The following is an 8,748-nucleotide window of genomic DNA, read 5'->3' as shown; positions in this document are numbered from 1 at the left end:
TACCACAAAATCACATCACCAACTAGCTGGCTAATATTACATGAGCCTTATCTTAAAGTTAAATGGAATGGTACTGCACCATAGAGCATCAGTAAGTTAAAAATTAGAGTGCACAAATCCAAATCAATGGCAATTTCTACAAGGAACAAAATACCTGCCATCAGCTGTAACATTTTCTCAAAACTGATTAAATCACTGGATTGAATGATTTGCATATTTTTTAAAGATCAACCTCTAGCCCTGGCTGGTGTAGCTCAGTGGATTGAGCACGGGCCTGCGAACCAGAGGATCGAGGTTCGATTCCCAGTCAGGGCACATGCCTGGGTTGCAGGCCGGTTCCCTGCAGGCCAACTGTCAGCAGGCGACGCAGGAAAGGCAACCATACATTGATGTTTCTCTCCCTCTCTCCTTCCCCTCTAAAGATAAATAAATAAATAAAATCTTAAAAAAAAAGATCAACCTCTAAAATTTCTTTTTATGGTAATGACAAGGCATAAATTTTCTTTTTTATGGCAATGAGATATATAAGTAAATAAGAAAGGAAACAATAGTTGGTAAATGTCTTCGAAGCTCACCCCCCATTTCACTTGTAAAAATGTTTAGAAAAAAACATTTAGAATGCTCTCCAAACAACCAACAGACAGAAAATTGAGCTGTACAGATGTCTGACAACCATTCATCCAGACCAGTAAGAGGGGTGGAGTCAGCGGCCGGCAGAGAAGGATTGTGGCAGGAAAAAGTGGCGGTTGGCAGACCCCAAATGTGGGGAGGCAATGAGAAGACCCAGTGAGGTGCACGAGGTGGAATCTACACAAGCCCACCCGGGGAACCAGCACCAGAAGGGCCCAGTTTGCTTGCAGGAAGCGACAGGGGGGACTGAAATCCAAGAGAGAGCAGAGCAAGCGCCACTGTACCCTCTCTGACCCTGCCCCCAAATACAGCATCACAACTCAGTGACTTGGGTCTCCCCACCCGGGGGAACAACTAAGGCTCTGCACCTCACTTATGTAACAAGCACAACCAGATTTAAAAAAAAAACAACAAAAAAACAGGCTCAAATGCAAGAACAAATTAAAGCCCCAGAGCCAATACTTTTAAGCAACCAAGAAATAGCTAACCTATCAGATGAACAGTTCAAAGCACTGGTGATCAGGATGCTCACAGAACTGGTTGAATTTGGTTGCAAATTAGATGAAAAAATGAAGGCTATGCTAAATGAAATAAAGGAAAATGTACAGGGAATCGATAGTTAGAGGAAGGAAACTGAAACTCAATGGAGTGAACCAGAAGGAAGAATGAAACAACCAACCAGAACAGAATGAAGAAAGAAGAATTCAAAAAAATGAGGAGAAGCTTAGGAACCTCCAGGACATCTTTAAACGTTTCAACATCTGAATTATATAGATACCAGAAGCAGAAGAGGAAGAGCAACAAGTGGAAAAATTATTTAAACAAATAATAAAGAAGAACTTCCCCAATTTGGCAAAGGAAATAGATTTCCAAGAAGTCCAGGAAGCTTAGAGAGTTCCAAAGAAGTTGGACCCAAGGAGGAACACACCAAGGCACATCATAATTACATTACCCGAGATTAAAATGAAGGAGAGAATTCTACAAGCAGCAAGAGATAAGGGGACAGTCACCTACAAAGCAGTTCCCATCAGACTGTCAGCTGATTTCTCAAAAGAGACCTTAGAGGCAAGAAGGGGCTGGAAAGAAGTATTCCAAGTCATGAAATCCAAAGACCTACAGCCAAGATTGCTTTATCCAGCAAAGCTTTCATTTAGAATGGAAGGGCAGATAAAGTGCTTCTCAGATAAGGTCAAGTTCAAGGAGTTCATCATCAGCAAGCCCTTATTATAGAAAATGTTAAAGGAATTTATCAAAGAAAAAGAAGATAAAATAAGATGTATAGTAAAAAGACAGCAAACTCACAGTTATTAACAACCGCACCTAAAACAAAAACAAACTAAGCAAACAACTAGAACAGGAACAGAACCACAGAAATGGAGATCACATGGAGGGTTAGCAACAGGGGAGTGGAAGGAGGAGAGAGGGTGAAAATGTATAGAGAATAAGTAGCATAGACGGTAGGTAGAAAATAGACAGGGGGGAGGGCAAGAATAGTATGGGAAATGTAGAAGCTAAAGAACTTCTGACACATGGACACGAACTAAAGGGGGGAAATGTGGATGGGAGAGGTGTGCAGGATGGAGGGGAGTGAAGGGGGAAATGGGACAACTGTAATTATTAATAAAAATATATTTTAGGCCCTGGCTGGTGTAGCTCAGTGAACTGAGTGCGGGCCTGCGAACCAGAAGATCGAGGTTCGATTCCCAGTCAAGGCACATGCCTGGGTTGCAGGCCGGTTCCCTGCAGGCCAAATCCCAGCAGGGGACACACGAAAGGCAACCATACATTGATGTTTCTCTCCCTCTCCTTCCCCTCTAAAGATAAATAAATAAATAAAATCTTTAAAAATATATATATATATTTTTTTTATAGAAGTTATAAAACTGGTAAGTCATATTTACCTGGCAGGGAGATACCATGATCACCACGGTTGTTTCCCCAGGGTAAGGCTTACCCATCACACACTGGATATGCTGAGCCTTGCACTTTCCCACTCAACTGCTTGATTTGTGATAGTGGGGGACTACGTTCGAGCTCTCCCCTGATTATAAACAAATAAATAAATCCTGATAAGTGAAGGTGTAACTTCAATGGGTACTTTTAAATTTGGATTTAACTTTGAGTTGAGTGTTATAACAGAATATACTTATTACACTAGAGTGTAGTACAGCTTTCTACGAGAAAAAAAATGTAAGATCCTTCACCCATCTCTTTAAGTTAAATGTGTGATGTCGTGAAGGGTGTCAACTGGCTGGACAGTTTTACCGTGCACACATATATTATGAAGTGAGTTTTTAACAAAGTTGATGGTTAATTTACAGAGTTCCCGTCTTCACCTTTTTTTTTTTTTTTTTTTGGTGAATTAACTGTTTGAGGTAGAGTGATAGCACAGCCCAAGTTCAGCCCACCATGCTGGTACATAGCTTTCTTTCCAGATGGTTCAATAACTGAAATACACAAGTCAAACTTTCATCCACATTCATCATTCTACCAGCACTATCAAGTTTGCCACAATAATTTGGGGCTAAAAATATGGTTGCCTATTGTCATTTAGCAAAAAAATTCATATCCACTTTTTACCACCTGATCTTTACAAATCAAGTCTAAGTCATGATGATTCAGATATCCTTACTGCTTACATCAAGGAGGAAATACCACGATTATTTTCTCCCCAGCCTTGCAGGTCCTTCTCTGGGTCAGACCACAGCAAATCACAGAGCCAACTTGTATCAGGGACATCAGTGCGCCTCACAGTTTTCCAAACCGGCTTCTTAGATTGCAGGTCTGCTGACAGTCCTCCATGACAACACATCTTCTCATCAATGGCAGCTACAGGCAGACAGTTGAAACAACCGGTGAAGGCCTTCCATAATTTAATATCAAACCTTTGTTTGCATGCATCATAGAATCCATAAATGCAATTGATGCTAGCCCATTCATGGTTTCTTCTTAAGAGAAAGAAGCTCTCTGGATATTTGATTTTTTAAGCCAATAGTGAACAAATGGTTTCCAAAGACTGGTTCCCTCTGTCCACAAAATCTCCTAAGAAAAGACAGTTGGGCCATGGCCAGGTGGCTCAGCAGGTTGGATCATCACTCCATGCACGGAAAGGCTGCAGGTTCAGTCCCAGTCAGTGCACATACCTAGGTTGCAGGTCCAATCTCTGGTCAGAGTGCATATGGGAGGCAACCAATTGACGCTTCTTTCTCACGTTTATGTTTCTCTCTCTCTCTGTCTCTGTCTCTCTCTCAGCAATGAAAAAATGTCCTCAGGTGAGGATTTAAAAAAAAAAAAAGATAGTAGCTTCTGTGGAAACCTTCGTATTCAAATATTTGTAGTAAATATGAATATTGTCCATGAATATCTTCACAAATTCTCAGTGGTGCTTTCAATTCCAAGAGAGTAAAGCCTCAACTTCATCACTAAAATGGAATGATAACAGTACCTACATCATGGGATTGTCGGGAAGCTTAACTGTCAAACAATGTGCCACATAGGAGGCTGGATGAGAGACAACTGGGAAGATTTAAATCGAGGATTATAATTTCACCTGGGCAGAGATGAAGGCGGAAGGTGGACGAGAAACTCCAGAAATGTATTGGCCATATAGTTAAATGACCTAGAGCATGGGGAGGACATGGTACAGGAGGAAGGTGGATTCCAGATCATTGACCTGGTGACTCAGGTGGAGGGATTATCATTTGCTGACTCAGGGAACAAAGAGGGAACAGAAGGTTTTTAGGTCTGGGCCTCTGGGCTTCTTGTGAGCTTGTATAGAAGAACAAGATGTGATATGATAGTTAGATAGTTTTATTTCCAGATTAGAAGTGCTTTTATTTAATCCAAGTCATAAGTAATTCTAGAAGGAACTCTAGCAACTATAGTGGCTATCTCAAATACTAAAAATTATGACAAACTTTCATAGTCTGAGGAACCACGGACTTGTTCAGGGAAGGAGAGGATGATTAAGAAAACACTCTAGTAAATTTCATACCTCTTGAAGTCACATATATTAGAAGTAATAAAGAGACTCCTAATTCTAGTTCTCTGGAGGATGGGACACCCTGATACTCAGCCCATTGAAACAACTAAAATGCTGGGTAAAATGCTTGAATGTATCTTTTAAACACTTTGGTGATCTAGTACAAAGGTAAGGAATCAATAGAGTTCCCAGAGACATGAAGTCAGGGATGCTGATTGGTGAGCACCCACCAAAGCTGGTTTTTTTTTTCCCCTGAGGACTTCTTCCAAACTCCAGAGAATTTGAGCTTCTCCCTTAAATGCTGCAGAGGGTATGTAAGGACAAAATGCAATTTTAGGGCACACCCCAGATAAGAGTTTAACAACTGATCCCTCATAGAGCTAGACCCCAAAGAACGATACCCTCTTTGCAAGAATGAATGATATGTAACTCCCACCACCCAGAGAGAAGAGATCGCTTATGAAATTTGTTCTTCTCAATCTCAGAGCTGAGTGTCAGGAGAGAAAAAAAATCTCTCTTAAGAATTTGTCATCACCAGTGGGTCCTCACTCATATTTGTGCCCTGAATTCGTGCTACCTAAGTAGTAAAAAGAAAAAAACCCTCAAGCAAAGAATTTAAAGACATTACAACTTGGAAGTAGAGTTCCCAGAGATTAGCAGAAGTGAAGTCAATTAATTACATACTAATGGAATGTTATACTAAGACTCAAAGGTCACCTACAATAAGGATCTAAAAAATGTACATCTTGCAGACGAAAAAAAAAATTACACAAAAAGAAAAGGAAGCACAGCACCATGCGGGTAAACAAGAAACAATAGACAGTAGAAACTGAAACTGAAGACTTCAGATACCAGAATATAAATACAAATGTTTCAAATCAGTGAGATGCTTAAACCAGCTGAGGCTAGCTCACCAGAACGGATGGTGGGTGTCTCTTCCCAACTCCATGTTCAGTGGTATCATGTTGGTCGCTTGAGATTGGCCGTGGTGGGAGTATTCATACCATGGAAGTTGGCAAACACTATAAAAGAGGGTATTTATTTGTGTATTTAAAATGTATTTTTGTAGAGCAAGCTCATTGTTAAACATTGACTAAAAGACCAGTGAGTATATTCAAGGGTTAAAAGAAAAGCTTGAAAAAAAATCAAAGAACAGTTGCTTTGTAACCTCTTCAGGAGCTTCCTGAATGACATTTGAAACTGGCACCCATACACAGAGGGCAAGGAGGGACCTGAGAAAGAGGCAGACCACTACACATTTGTGGGAGCGACTTCTCTCTCGAGTCCCCCTGGGTGGCACTGACCGAGAGTGAATAATGGCCAAGTTATGACGGATCTGCTTAGGGAGGAAAAGCGGGCTGTGGCCGGTTTCTCCAGGGAGACAAAGGCCAGCAGCAGCCAGTTTCTTGGAGGAGAAAAAGGCCTCAAGTCCCCTGCTCCATAGCCTATTATTGGGTTGTAATACACAGGAATACAGGGCAGGAAGGATCAAACAGTAAATAACATTTCAAAGGTATCTGAGGGCTTCAGAGTCTGAGTCAGTGTCTGTCAGGAAGAGAGTTGCAGAAACTTTGGGAGACACTCATTTCCTCTCAGACCCTTATCATATGAATGAAAGCACTCTTAGCAGAGCAGATTTCACAGGTTTATCAGCAAGTCTTTGTGATGCCAGATTTTCCCCCAGGACACCTCTAGCTAGGCAAGGAGTTGCACCCTTCCCCATCAGGTATTCAGGTTTAAGGGGATTAGAGCCAGGAAGTGCTTCTCCCAAAGGGCATGGGGGCTCGGGCTATGTCAAAGCCGGGTGGGGGTGGGGGGGTCCATTGCTCTTTGTTGCAGCTTCCCAAATCCTTCCATGAAGGCCTTCCAAGTGATCGAGTCTGGTTTAGGTTGCCCCCCGCTGTGAGGGGTCTTACCCGTCATTGACTTCCGACCAAGCTTTGGGGGCAGGGAGAGGAACTGAGGCAGCATTTGCTACCAGAGACAGGCTTTGTCTCCTGCGGCTCGTATTCCAGAGGTTGTCCCTCGCCCTTACCACAAGGGGTACAGATACAATTCCTAAAACCAGGCAGAGTGGTCTACAACACACATTGGTAAGTAGCAGGTATAATAAGCAAGGGGATTTACTTATGAGACTTGTCATGGGCAGCTGCAAAACAAGTAGTTTTGCACACCTGACTGCCAAATCTTAAAAGTTTATGTGGTGGTCCTAACTGGGCTTGGTCATGTACCCTGGGGCCTCAACTAGGATCAGTCACATACCCAGTCCAGACAGTCTCATCACCACATTTCTATCTCAAGGCTGTATCCTTGGAGCAGCTCTGAGAGCAGGGAAGGCAAGCAAAGCATCACCACATTTCAAATACGGAGAAGGGGCTGGAGAGCCTCCTGTTGCCTAGGGCCAGCCCCTGGGTTAAACCAGCAGGAATGTCTTCCCGATGACCTCTCCCAACACTCCACTCTTTGTGACCAGCTCTTACAATGTCACAACCCCTCCCCCCTTTCTACAATGTGCTCTGAGCCATCAGCAAGATCTGTCACTAACTTGGAGGTGGCCCATTTGGTTGATATCTGGCTCTATGGGAGGCAGGATACCACAGCAAAAATACAGAGAAAATACAGCTGAAGACAATGATTCCCAAAATTAGTGGCAACTTTTCTTAACCAGAAGCTTCATGATTTGAACCATTGGTTTACGAAGTCCCTTAGGCTGGGACGAGATAGATCACTCAGGGAGTCTCCTTGTACCCTCATGTGATTTAATCAAGATGACAGGTTACCCCTCATCAGGTCTGAGCAAACAGCATTCTGTTTAGGTAATAACACAGCTGCCTCCTTGCAAGGGAGTAATAATGTCCAAGGCCACACTATTTAGGAGAACAGCTTTTGTCATTAGAGACAGTTCGGTGTTCAGTAAGGACAGGCTTTGTTGGCTCTCACTGAAGACTTGCATTTAGTAAGGATTTCCATGTGTGCTATAATGCCCTCCCGGATGATGGAGGGAACAAAGATGGTAGCCAAATGCCCGTACCAATGGGAAACAGAAAGTGTCCACCTGGCCTTGAGGAAAGGGAGGTTGGTACCTTTAGGAGCTTGACCTGTTGGGTACCATCCATGGTGGTAGCATGTTGGGAGTGAGGAGATGGCCTGGGGGTGGGATTTGCCAGACCTGAAACCCTGTCTTCTCCCCACTTTCAGCAGTTCTTGTTCCACTCCAAATATAGTGCATTTCAATAGGCTCAGCTTGCAACAGGATAACAGGATCCCAGTGGAGACTGAGTATTTTCCCCTCACCCAAAGGTGCAAAGTAGCTCCCTCTACCTGATGGGGCATCCCACTGTAAACTCCAGCAGCTAACTCCTTTCCCAGATGTGATGGGCCTCAGTGTTCTCAGCAGGACAACACGTTGGTCCATAGTAGGAGTTGGAGAAATGGCTGCTTCCTGTGACTTCCATGTCTTTACAGGACTGGGTGCCTTGGCAGGGGTCCCCACTCTGGCATACGTGGCAATAGTCTTATTAGTTGATCATTCAAATGTATTAAACTCTGGGACAGTACATTAGTCTGCCCAGCCACAGTATTTTACTTGTTAGTAAATTAATCTGCTGCTTTAATATTCCATTTTTCCTTTATAACAACCCTGCTGTGTGCAGGTTATAAGGGAGAAGGAACGTCCATTCAACATTATGTTCTTTTGCTCAGTCTGGCATCTCATGACCTTTGAAATGTGACTCCTGTTCACTACCTATCTAGCGAGGGTATCCATATATGATACTCAGCTTCTCTAATCCCCTAGTGGTGGCCTGGTATGCATGGTGAAAGGGAGAGATTGGGTTAAACCAGAGATGGTGTTCACACAAACCAAGGCATATTTAGAGGCCTCACTCACAGCGAGTGGCCAATGTAATCACTTGCCAACCCCTTACCTGTTGGGAACGCCTGTGGATAGGCTCAGACTCCCTTGGCAGTTGCCTTGCGTGTTGGTTAGAACACACATGTCGTGCTGTTACTACATCAACAAAGTCCCTGTGTTTCAATGGCAATCCAGTATTCATGGCAATATGCCATCCTGCCTAGGCGCTGTGATGACCACTGTTTTCATGCACTTTACCTGCTGTATCACAGGAGCAATTAAG

At 43.1% G+C, this 8,748-nt stretch overlaps 2 pseudogenes; one reads left to right on the top strand and one right to left on the bottom strand.

Moving 5' to 3' along the window:
- Window positions 1-2,523: 2,523 nt before the first annotated feature.
- LOC119002953 (uncharacterized) lies at window positions 2,524-2,674 on the top strand (annotated as a pseudogene).
- A 266-nt stretch (window positions 2,675-2,940) lies between these two features.
- Window positions 2,941-7,728, bottom strand: LOC119002945 (serine/threonine-protein phosphatase PP1-beta catalytic subunit-like; annotated as a pseudogene).
- Between the last annotated feature and the right edge of the window lie 1,020 nt (window positions 7,729-8,748).

Source organism: Sturnira hondurensis, unplaced genomic scaffold (assembly GCF_014824575.4).
Source record: "Sturnira hondurensis isolate 20B ecotype Veracruz unplaced genomic scaffold, ASM1482457v3 Scaffold0018337, whole genome shotgun sequence".
In the NCBI taxonomy this organism is placed as follows: Eukaryota; Metazoa; Chordata; class Mammalia; order Chiroptera; family Phyllostomidae; genus Sturnira; species Sturnira hondurensis.
Note: the sequence above shows the minus strand (reverse complement) of the source record. Positions and strands in the feature narration are given on the sequence as shown.